This window comes from Humulus lupulus, chromosome 9 (assembly GCF_963169125.1).
Source record: "Humulus lupulus chromosome 9, drHumLupu1.1, whole genome shotgun sequence".
Taxonomy (NCBI): Eukaryota; Viridiplantae; Streptophyta; class Magnoliopsida; order Rosales; family Cannabaceae; genus Humulus; species Humulus lupulus.
The window spans coordinates 85,631,699-85,643,097 of NC_084801.1; the positions used below are offsets into that span (position 1 = coordinate 85,631,699).

The 11,399-nt window shown below is 34.5% G+C and overlaps 1 long non-coding RNA gene across 1 annotated transcript; it reads left to right on the forward strand.

Annotated features, from left to right (window-relative positions):
• The first annotated feature begins 2,993 nt into the window (after window positions 1-2,993).
• On the forward strand, window positions 2,994-5,802 carry LOC133801143 (uncharacterized). Its single transcript, XR_009876755.1, has 3 exons — window positions 2,994-3,437; window positions 3,681-3,765; window positions 5,524-5,802. It is a non-coding gene; the product is annotated as an uncharacterized LOC133801143 (long non-coding RNA).
• The last annotated feature ends 5,597 nt before the right edge of the window (window positions 5,803-11,399 follow it).

Consider the following 11,399-nt stretch of genomic DNA (forward strand, 5'->3'; position numbering starts at 1 on the left):
TAAGTGACAGGGAATTGGAAAACTATCTAAGAATGAGAAAACAATACCGTTCTCATCCGAGGACTCGTCGATGGGGGCAGAGGGTTCGGTAGCTTTCTTTTTTCCCTTCCTAGTGGAGCTGGGGGAGCAGCAGTTCGCGGGGTGCTGGAAGGTTCCCTGATTGTCACTCCAGTTGTCCTCTTCCTTTGAGGTTGTGACACGTCTAGGTGCTGCTTGGGAATCTCCTCGCCGGTGGCACTCCCCGCTGTTGACTCCCTCACATCCTGGTGAGGTGCCAAAAGCCCGACCAGCCTCAGGTTAGCCTCTGTGACCAGATGCTTGACGCTCTTCTCTACGTCAGTCATGCTGGCCAAGAGTGCTGATCGGACTTCCATGTCTGGAGTGGGAGCCAGTTGCAGCCATGGGCCTAAAAGGCACTAAAAATCTAAGGGAAATGCAGGAAGAATTAAAGAAAAAATAAACGACCAGGGGAGTTAAAATATTACCTCCTTGTGTGAAGGCTAGGTTGTTGGAAACCATGTCCGTAGTCAGAAAGTACTCCAGATGGTACTTCCCCACATTGGATATAAAGGTTGTATCACTCAGGAAAGTGCGGGACCTTTCCTAGTGACAGAAGTGGAAGAACCCTGTGTGTTTCTTGACTGTGGTTGGATTTTAGGTCGAATAGATAGTTGACCTCGTGTGGTGTGGGGACATGCCATTTCTTATGGCTATAAAGGATATAGAGTGCAGAGAGCATTCTATACCCGTTTAGGGTTATTTGGAAATGAGCGATCCCAAAGTAGTTGGCCACTCCTTGGAAAAAAGGATGGAGAGGCAGGATCGCTCCTGCCTCGATGTGATATCTCGGCCAGGCGCTATAGGCGCCTCCAAGCAGATTCGCCCGTTGGTCTCTGGTAGGTTGGACTAGGGTCACCCCAGGAAGTCCGTATTTTTTAATGTAATTGGCAATCATCCTAACCGTTACTCGGCTAGGAGGGGCAACCTACCATTCAACATCTGGTTGAATGGCATTTCGAAGTTGGGCTTGAGTTTGGATAGCAGGGTCGGGGGTGACGCAAGAAAAGGGAATTTCTGATATCAACAGCGACGATTGCTCCTTGTCTTCAAGTAATTGGGCTAGCAAGTCATCGTCGACAGGCCTCTCACCTCCCCACGGATCTTGCATGAAAAACTGCAAACATAAAAGGAGGATATGAGAATTTAAGGCCTAAAACCTTGTGTTTAAAAGTTGGAATAACGTTGCTCGTGTATAAAAGCTAAGCTTTTATACGACCAGCAACATTTTGATAAAAAACACTGTATTTCAAGTGAACAGTTTGGAAAATAGATTAAAAAGCAGAAGTGAAAAGTTTTCCAGGAAAAACTCTTCGACTCTGAAAGGGCGGGAAAACCCCAGTTTTTCAGCTAGCTTAAAAATCGAATTTTTACTTCGATTTTACTCCCTAAATCTACAATTTTAACTACCAAATTGACTCCTATTACCTATAAAACATTATTTCACTACCCTATCAAATATCGATCAATATACCCACTTACCCCAAAACAACTTCAACCAAGAACATTCAAAAGATCAGAGATAAAACAGATATAAGAAGGTTTTGCATGGCATCCCAAACGACAGAAAGATTCGGGGAACTTACTTGAATGAAAGTTAGAGTATGAACACGAACGTTTTGAAAGTCTGAGCGAAAGTTCCTTAGATCAGCGATGGAAGCTTCTGGGTTTTCTGAGCTCTGAAGGTCGAAGTTCTTTAAAGTTCTTGAAGAAGAGAAGGCGAGTGAAAGGTAAAAAGTAAAAATGTGATTTTGGGGTATTATTTATAGTGATCGTGGCGCCATAAAAGAGGTCATCATGGAATTACTTCTTTCAAAGTATGGGGAAGTGCAATAGCCGTCAGACAATTTTTGGGAAACCGAAAAGACTTGATTGGACATGATTAGTTACCTTTTTTCGAGAAGGCATGGGCGGCTTTGATAGATTTGGTGGGGTAAGTGAAGGGTCAGTTTCCTAAGTTTACTTTATGCTGGTTGCAGTAAAGTAAACTTGGGGGGCAAATGTTTACCCAAAAATGGCTGCTGATGATGTGGCAAGGATTTCTCACACATGGTTGACACGTGGCAAAGTCAAAATAAGGAGGTGTTGTTCGATGATCGACCAACTACACATTGCTTCACCATACTTCACGATTAGATACGACCAGTCTGGTCGTAGGATTCGGTTTATTTCATTTAAATATTGTGATCTTATAATAATTACGTTGATTATTTCCTCTTTATTACCTTGATACACAGATATTAAGGAAAGTTAAGGCTCATTGGCCCATGTAACCCCCCTTGAGCCTATAAATATGCATGAAATAGCTCAAGGAAGGGACTTTTTGGCTTTTTTATCGTTCTCATGAATACTGAGTGAAAGAACATACAATGCGATTATCCTCCAAATAGTTGTATTTCCCCTAAGGCTTGTAAAAATCAAGAACCCTAGTTCTTTGATCACGGCATTGTGATTCAATATTAATAATATCACTAAGTGGACGTAGGTCATTACCATTCATTGGGGCCGAACCACTATAAATGATTTGTGTCTATTCTTTTCCATTCGATTACATTTTTTATTATTATCACATTTCTTGTCGTATTCTTAACTCCGTGTCGTTGGTCAAATTAAGGGTCAACACGTGTCCTAAAAGTTTTATTTTGTTTTTTTAATAAACACCTCTTGGACTAAAACGAGTCGTTAAAGAATTTTTTGTAATAATAAAATTTTGAATAGTATTTATATGTCATCAAATATAGTTTGGTGTGGTGGTTTGCCACCCATTTATATGTAGGTCAATATACATGGGTGTTACAAAGTTTCAAACCCTCACCCAATAAGTTAAGCCTTACCATTTCACCAACACATCTATGCACACTTTTTTTTTTTGTCAATACACATCTATGCACACTTAATTTAAAGAGTTTTACTTTTGTTAAATTGTATTGTTATTTATTTAGGGTTTCAACTATGAACTAAAATGCGGTAGTGTATTAGGCGGGACTAAAAAGCTGTTGGGCGGCAGAATGAAAAACACAAATTAAGTCTTAAAACAATTTTTTTTGTCTCTCTCTCTCTTGCGTTCTCTTCACTCCCATCTCACTCACAACCGCACTGTCCCGCTCACCATCTCTATCTCATCTCAATCTTTTCTCTCATTCCATTTCATTCTTCTCTCTGCAGGTCCACGGTCGCCGGTGGGGGTTGCGAGCGGCTAGCGCTGGCTCATTGGGGCTGGACGACGCAGAGGCCTGGGACTACTCGACAACGCTTGCAGGTAAAATCTCACTCTCCACTGTCTCTTCAAATCCCAGGCGCTGTGTGCTACTGCATATTGTTTGGAAATGAATATTGAAGGGTGGGAGGGTTTCTTCATAGAGTAGTGCTCCTTCTTGCAGGTTTGCTTCTCATCTTTCATCTTCTCACATCTTAAATAATTTCAATAATGTCTAATTGTTTTTTCTGAGATTTTAATATATTGATAAAGACTAGATCATCATATCCGTTTTTAGATTAAGTATATATATATATATATATATATATAAATATAAACATACTAAAATTTCACTTCGTTTCCACTTTTGTGAATGCATAATGTAATAATTGTGATTTGACTATGGTTTCTTCTTTTGAGATAACAGATAAAGATGAGGAATTGAGAGAGGCACTTGCATAATCAAATCCCCAAGGAACTAAGAATGCCTTAAAGAGTAGGTAGTTGAAGAGGTATTATCTCTTACGTATACTAAAGTTCTTGTTCGCTTCCTGCACAAAGGGTTTATTTGTATTTTTAACACTAACTTTTTCAACACCTTCTTCCTCTTCTTCATATAGCCCGGTGTCAATTTTTGCTGCAGAAATTGACACATAATGCACCCTGTCTTGTATACATTTTACCCCTTTTATTTTTGTACCGCATCTGGTAATGCAAGGAAAATAAATGCTTTTCATTCGTTATTTTATACCCTAATTGAATTGCTCTGCTCTCAAGAATTATCACACACAGACACACACACATATATATATATAAATTAGTCTTTCTTTACAATCATTTATGTGCCTTAATTCATTATTATATATTCTTACTGCTAAATTAAATTATTTAATCAAGTTTTACATATTTATAATTCATTGCACGCCAACTGTTTGATAGAAGTTCGAAATAAGATTTCTTAGTGATTTTTTTCTTGACTCTAACATATATTTGATTTGATTTGATTTTTTTTTTTTGTTGATTTTAGGTCGATATATATATATATATTTATAAAATTTTATTTTTGTAAACCCCATTATTCAAACCTATGATTCTTGCTAATTCGATTAGTTCATATGATCGTTGGTCTAGTTTCTGCTTCTATTGATCAATTTCTTATTTTGTTTTTTGTGGACAATTTTGTTTCACATTGTCTCTTTTAAGATCAATGTGATATTAGATTTGAAAATTATAATGCATCTCTCTTACACAAGTTAAAGGACAAAGCCTTAACTAATAGCTTTGAAAATTTGTCACCTACTACAACTTTACATTTTTTTAAAAAATCTGATTTTTGAGTTTGTAAAGGATTATTGTAAACTTATGGATTTGACTCTTCTTGAAAGTGTGACATTTTTGCTAGTTTTGTAATGACCTTTTGTTTTAATGAAAAACTTTGTGGCTGTGTACTTGTGTTTATGTTAAAGCTTCGAACTCTTCAAAATTTAAAGGGTGGGAAAGCTCTTAGATTTTTCGTATTAAGAATGGGAAACTGAAACTTAATAGAACATTTGGAGAGTAGAATAGGATTATTGGATCCAATTGACATTGACAAGTTTTTTCATGTGCTGCCATATATGGTATGTCCTTGTATTAATTTGTTATTGCCGAAAATTCAAGCAAGTGTTTTAGCTGACGATCAATTATCTTTACATCTTGTAAATAAGGATAATGCATGTAGATATGTCATATATAGTATGATTTTATTGAAGTTTATGCCATAGTCCATGAAACTGTCAAACACCCATGCAAGGAAGTCTATTTACTATAGTCTTTTAGGTAGCCAATATAACGATAGGAGTTTCATCTTTTATATAGTCTTTTGAATTTGCTTGAGGTTCTCAATGAAGTATATGTTAATGCACTTAATATAAATACATTGAATATCTATTATGCCATTATTAATAATGTTCTAATCTTCAGTAATATGTGAATTCTTTTAGTTTTCTAGTTTCACAGATTTGGTTTAGAGATGAACTAAGTCTCAAAATGGATATCTTTTTTTAAAAAAACACTTAATTTGGTAGTGTTTACTGTTAGCTGTCTTTGGTTCTCAATACTAAATTGTTAAAGTATCTATAATAAATGGAGGTAGTTCTTGGAAGGTACTAACTACTTAGGATTTTCCTATTTCTGTGCAATGTGTTTTGCTTGAGTTTAGATCTTTATGAAATTTAAGTGATAAGATTACTGCTTTGTGTATTGATCATTAATTCTTCTGTATTTTTTAGTAATGGGAGTTGTCAATGGCATAATAAAGAATGGTGTTGGCATCTGTGGTGTCTATGGGAGTGCCTATGGTGGTCATGGAGTTCATTGCTCAGCTTCTTATGGTTGGAGTTTGAGTATTTATTATGGTCATCAATCTTTTAAACTAAGTTTTATATATTTGTACGTATGTAAATTTGTATAGGTATGTGTGTTCTATATTTGTACAATGTATTATGTACCTAAATTTGTATAGGTATGAGTGTTCTAGTTATATATATTTTTTAAAGTTTAGACGATTATATTTTGTATAAGTTTTGTTATTTTAATCTATAATTTTTTAGATTAATTTGTATAGAAATGTTTCATTTAAATTATAATTTTTAATTTAAAATAACAATAAATAATTTTTTTTAAAAATTAAAAATATAACTTTAAAGGGCACTCAAAGAGAGTTTTAAAAACTTTTCTTAAATGCACTCGGCATGATCTATTTTAGTTTTTAAGGCTCTCAAATAGTCTTATAATTTTTTAAGGCGCGAGCCTTAAAAAGCCTTTTATTTGTAGTAGTAAACCGTTGGTAGAGGTTGGATGAGCACTTTCAAAACATTAACTAGACAATCAAACAAAAAAAAAATTAAAAATTATATCTTAATAACTAATAAACCAAGAGAATAGAAACTTTTAAATAAAACACTAAAATAATAATTAGAAAAATGGTAAAAAAAAATCTACATTAATCTAAAATGTTTCAATTATTGTTTACTAACATTACCTAATATATTTAACTTAAGAATATACAAAAAAAAAATACAATATAAATTTAATATAACTAATTTTGCAAAAAAAAAAAAAAAAAAAGAAATGTTACCCAAAAAATCTCCAAAGAAAATTTCCAAGCTCTTCTAACCTTGTATAACCTTTGCTCATAATATTTTAAACCTAAAACAAATATATAACAACTTAAATTTGTCAATTTCAATCAATTTTTTTCAAACTAAAAAGAAATATAAATTATGGTAAAAACTTGAAAAATACTTACAATAGCATATTCACAAAGCTCCTCTTGATGTTTTGATAAAGATAATGATGAAATAGAGCTAAAAGCTTTGAGTTTACACCCTAAAAATAGAGTTTTTGATGGTGGATTGAGAGGGGAGCCCAAAATGGAGAAGAGGGAAAAAAAAGACGAAATGAGGAAGAAGGCACGAGCCGGGAAAATGAGAGGGAATCTATCTCAGCGGGCCCATTAGGCCCATCGAGATAGGGTGTCAAAAATCACCAATCTCGACGGGCCCTTTCAGCCCGTCGAGAAAGAGTAACCAATCTCAGCGAGCCCGTCAAGATAAAACAATTTTTTTTTTTTTTAAAAAGCCACAATCTTGGCAGCCCATTTGATGTCCGCCAATCTTGTTATCTATCTCGGCAGACACACACGAGATCGTTGTGATTGGTATGACAAAATCGCTCAGTTTTTTAGTAGTGCCCCTATCTAATTTTTTTTTAAATGAGGCACTAATAGGCTAAATCAAGATTTTTGTGGAAACATTTGTATAGAAAATATAAAGTAGGAAGACTAGCATTTTCAAATTTCAATGACATAAGTCCTTTATTAACATACATTCTTTGCTACACAGTTCACTCTTCCATATCTCTTAATTTTGTTTTATTAATGCATGATATAATTTATTTTAGTTGAATTAGTAATCTATTATTCATAATTTTTTAAAAACAGTTTATTATTAATAATCTAATGAATTTTCTAAAAAAATATTCATAATTAATCTAATGAAGTTAAAAATGGTTTTCTGTACTAATCTTTAACATATTACATATTATTTGACTTTGTTAGTTTTTATTTTTTTAAAAAATAATTAATTAGTTAGATTTGAATAAAAAAAAATGATATTATAGATTCAATGTTTAACCAATAATATGATTATGTTGTTAAAAAAAGAGGTTTTTTTTTTAAAAATATACATTTCTTTTTGTATTTTTTTACGGTTCCAGATTTAAAAAAAAAAAAAAAAAAACTTAAGTTTTCAAAAATACGTTTTTAAAGTTTTATATTTACAAAAATACGGTGTCAATGAAACAACTAAAAAACAACAATAAGTTAATACCTAAACATTAACCCACTGCATACTAACATGTTTTTTTTTAAAAAAAAAAATCAAAATATATCTGCAAACAACTAAATAACAAATAGACATCAACACAATAACATAACAACTATAAATAAACTTAAACAACTAAAAATCAAAATGAAAAAAAACTATACATAAAATCTAAACAACACAAAAACAACAATCCCACAACAAATACAGTGTAACTCATTACATTTTTAAAAAGCAACACACTGCAATACAATATCGAAAAATCAACTAGAAAATAACAATTGGACAACAACTAAACATCAACTCACTGCATTAAAAAATAACTAAAAAAAAACAATAGAACAACTAGAAGTCAACCCATTACATTCTAAAAATTCAAAATATATCGAAAAACAATTAAACATAAATTAGACATCATCACAACAACTATATTTAAATTTAAACAACTAAAAAACAACATGAAAACAACTATACAGAAAACCTAAACAACTAAAAAATAATACTAAAACAAAATGATATCAGACAACTATACATAAATCTAAAACCTAAACAACATAGTGTTAAAAAAAAAAAACTTAAAATCAACTAGGCATCAACCCCACAACAATACAATCAATACATTGCATCAACCCAATATAAGCTAAAAAACAACAACAAAACAATACATTTTTTTTTGGTAGAAACAAGAAACATATATGTATATATACCCATGTACAAAATTGACACGTGTCGTCAGAAAATTAAGCAACTTCTGAAATTTTATTAAACTTTTTGGTGTTGTTTGGTAACACTTAAAAAAATAATTTTTTATTTAATTAATTAAAAATTTGACAATTAAACATAAAATGTGTTTGGTAACTCTATTTTTATTTATTATTTTTTTAAATTTTAATTAAAATTTTGAAAATAGAATTTTTTCACTTTTAAATTTTTTTTAAACAGTTTTCAATATCTCATTTCTTTTTTTTTTCTTCTCTTCTTCAAATCAACACATATTGTTAAACAAAAAATAAAAATAAAAGTTATCAAACGCGTTTATTATTTTTTGTTTTTAAAAACAAAAAACAAAAATAGTTACCAAACATATTTTTATTTTTTAAAAATAAAGAAACAAAAATAAAATAATATTTCTGTTTTTGTGTTTAAAAAATTCAAAAATAAAATTTTTACCAAACAGACCCTTTGTTTATTCAAATACAACAAGGGCTTGCTCAAAAAAAATACAACAATGGCACTTTGCAACAAAACTCTAAACTATATGTGTATCCTATGCCGAATAATTTTGGGGTTTTTTCAAAACTACACTTTTTTTGTTATTTTTTTTATTCTTTTACGGTCCATGATTTTTTTTCCTTCAAAAATGGTACCTTAAGTTTTCAAAAATACAATTTTTAAAGTTTTTTATTTACAAAAATAATATGTCAATGAAACAACTAAAAAACAACAATTGGACAACAACTAAACATTAATCCATTGCATACTAACACTTTAAAAAACAACAAATGGACAACAACTAGAAGTCAACCCATTGAATACTAACATTTAAAAAAAAAATCAAAATATATCTGAAAACAACTAAGCAACAATTAGACATTAACACAATAACATAACAACTATATATAAACTTAAACAACTAAAAACTAATATGAAAACAACTAAAAAAATAACATGAAAACAACTATATATAAATCGAAACAACTAAAAAATCAAAACAAAAACAACTAAAAAACATAATCAACATAATAGTTGTGTTAAGTTATTGGAGGTTGTTGACGCGGTTCTTCGGCAACAGGTAATTAAGAGAAGGAGAGAAAGTGATTAGTGCCAAACGTAGAACCGTAACGGATATAAGATCTTAAAGAATGAAATAGGTGACTCAAGACACGGTTTTTAAGTGGTTCAAAGGTTAAAATCCTTCTACTCCACTAGTCAATATTATTGATATCTTATGGATATTTGGTTACAAAGTATATATCTTTCCAGGGACTATTTTTTCCAACCCTTATCAACTCCCAGGGTCTCCATATTTATAGGAGAAGGCACCTGGAAGTTGGTAAGGAGGTCATCCCGTGACCTTCTTATTTGTCATATCAACTCTGTGACATTCATGATTAATTCCTAAACCTGACACATAAGTGTGGTCAAATCGATAGGTAAGGAGATAATGGGCCGCACGACCCAACCCAGCCGTGGGTGTCTGAACACGCACATTCCTGCTGCGTGTCCGAGAAGTCAGGGAGATATCGGACACGTGATGTCAGATATATGCACGTTTATCTTGCGTGTGTTGACTTTACAAGGGGTCATAGCCTCCATATCTAGCTCGTACCACGAGCTGCGCATTTGACCCGACCTTCGGCCTTCAGATTCCTTGCTCCAGTTTTGGCGAGTCCTTGAGGATTCCTCGAGCTAAGGGGGGTACGACCTCAAGACAAGAGCTCCGGTCTGGGGGATGTTTTTGGACTAACCATGATTAGTCCGAAGCTCGGCCTGCTAATCAGCCCGTGGGAAAATCAGGGCGTACATCTGCCCCCCAAGCTCCTGCTCGTGGTATATGACGTCGCATATAAGACCACAGTAGGGGCTTTTAGACTTCCCCACAAACTCTTCGCATTCCACTCTTTATGCAGGCGCCTGATACGTGGAACATCGTGGGTGGTGACGGTACGTCTTACGAGAACCGCATTTAATGGCCTAGCCTATGCCCAGCCATCGTTTCGTATTTCGAGTAGAGGGCCTCGGATCCCTCATCAGGGCCATCCAAGAGCCTTCTACACGTGATCCTTCACGCATATTAAAAGGGGGTGGCCACCCTACGCACGGGCCACCCTTTCATTCGAAAATTTCCAAACCTCTTTACCTCTTTCCTCTCCATATTCCTGAAGAACGAAACCCTCGACTCTGTTGCTGCCATTTTCATCGTTCAAGAAGCTTAGGCGTACGGATTTCTCCGAAGCTTTGGAAGCTACTACACCGACGAAGCTCCTACCAACGCAACACTCTCGTCTACCTCCCAGCCATACACTGTAAGTTTCCTGACCCTGTATGCTTTGAAAACATGCTACTGTAGCTTAGGTAAATTTTTTTTACTGTAGCCGCATGCAAGGGTTTTCTGGGTTTTGTGGATATGGAGGGTGACAGCCTTTTTAGGTTAGGGTATATTTTTTGTAGGAAATCACTTTAGAATATGGGTTTCAGGATGCCTTTCCTGGGAAAATTTCTGGGTAGGAGTTTTGGGAATTTTTGGGTGCAAAACCGGGTAGCTTAGGGAACACGCCTCACAAGCGGTTTTGCAATTTTCTGCCTACTGAAACTTTCCCCCCAAGGAAAATTCTATTCTGAACCTCCTGACACACGAATTCCGAGTAATCGGGGATCTGTTGGGAGTATGAGCGCGTGTTCACTGAACCGCGTGGCTCCACTCTCCACGGGCTGGGCTTACCTCAGCTCGTGCAAGTAATAATTGCTTCTTCCTCCTGCTTGGGTCGCCTTTTCTAAAGAGTTTTCTTTTGTTCGTTAGGCGACCAGATGGCTCCAAAAAGGAATCTCCCCCAGAAGAACGTTGGAAGCTCGGCCTCCCAGCAGGAGAAAGGGAAGGCGACGATGCCTAGCTCGCCGATCCCCCGTTTCGGGCCAGCAGTGGAGAAGGAGGTCGAGGTGGCCCCTGACGCATTCTTTGAGGCGGAGAGAATCGTCTCAAAGATAACCGATCAGACGAAGATTAACAAACTCTTCCTCGCTCACAACATCGAGCTGGGGAAAGCCTCCGTTATTGCCCGACC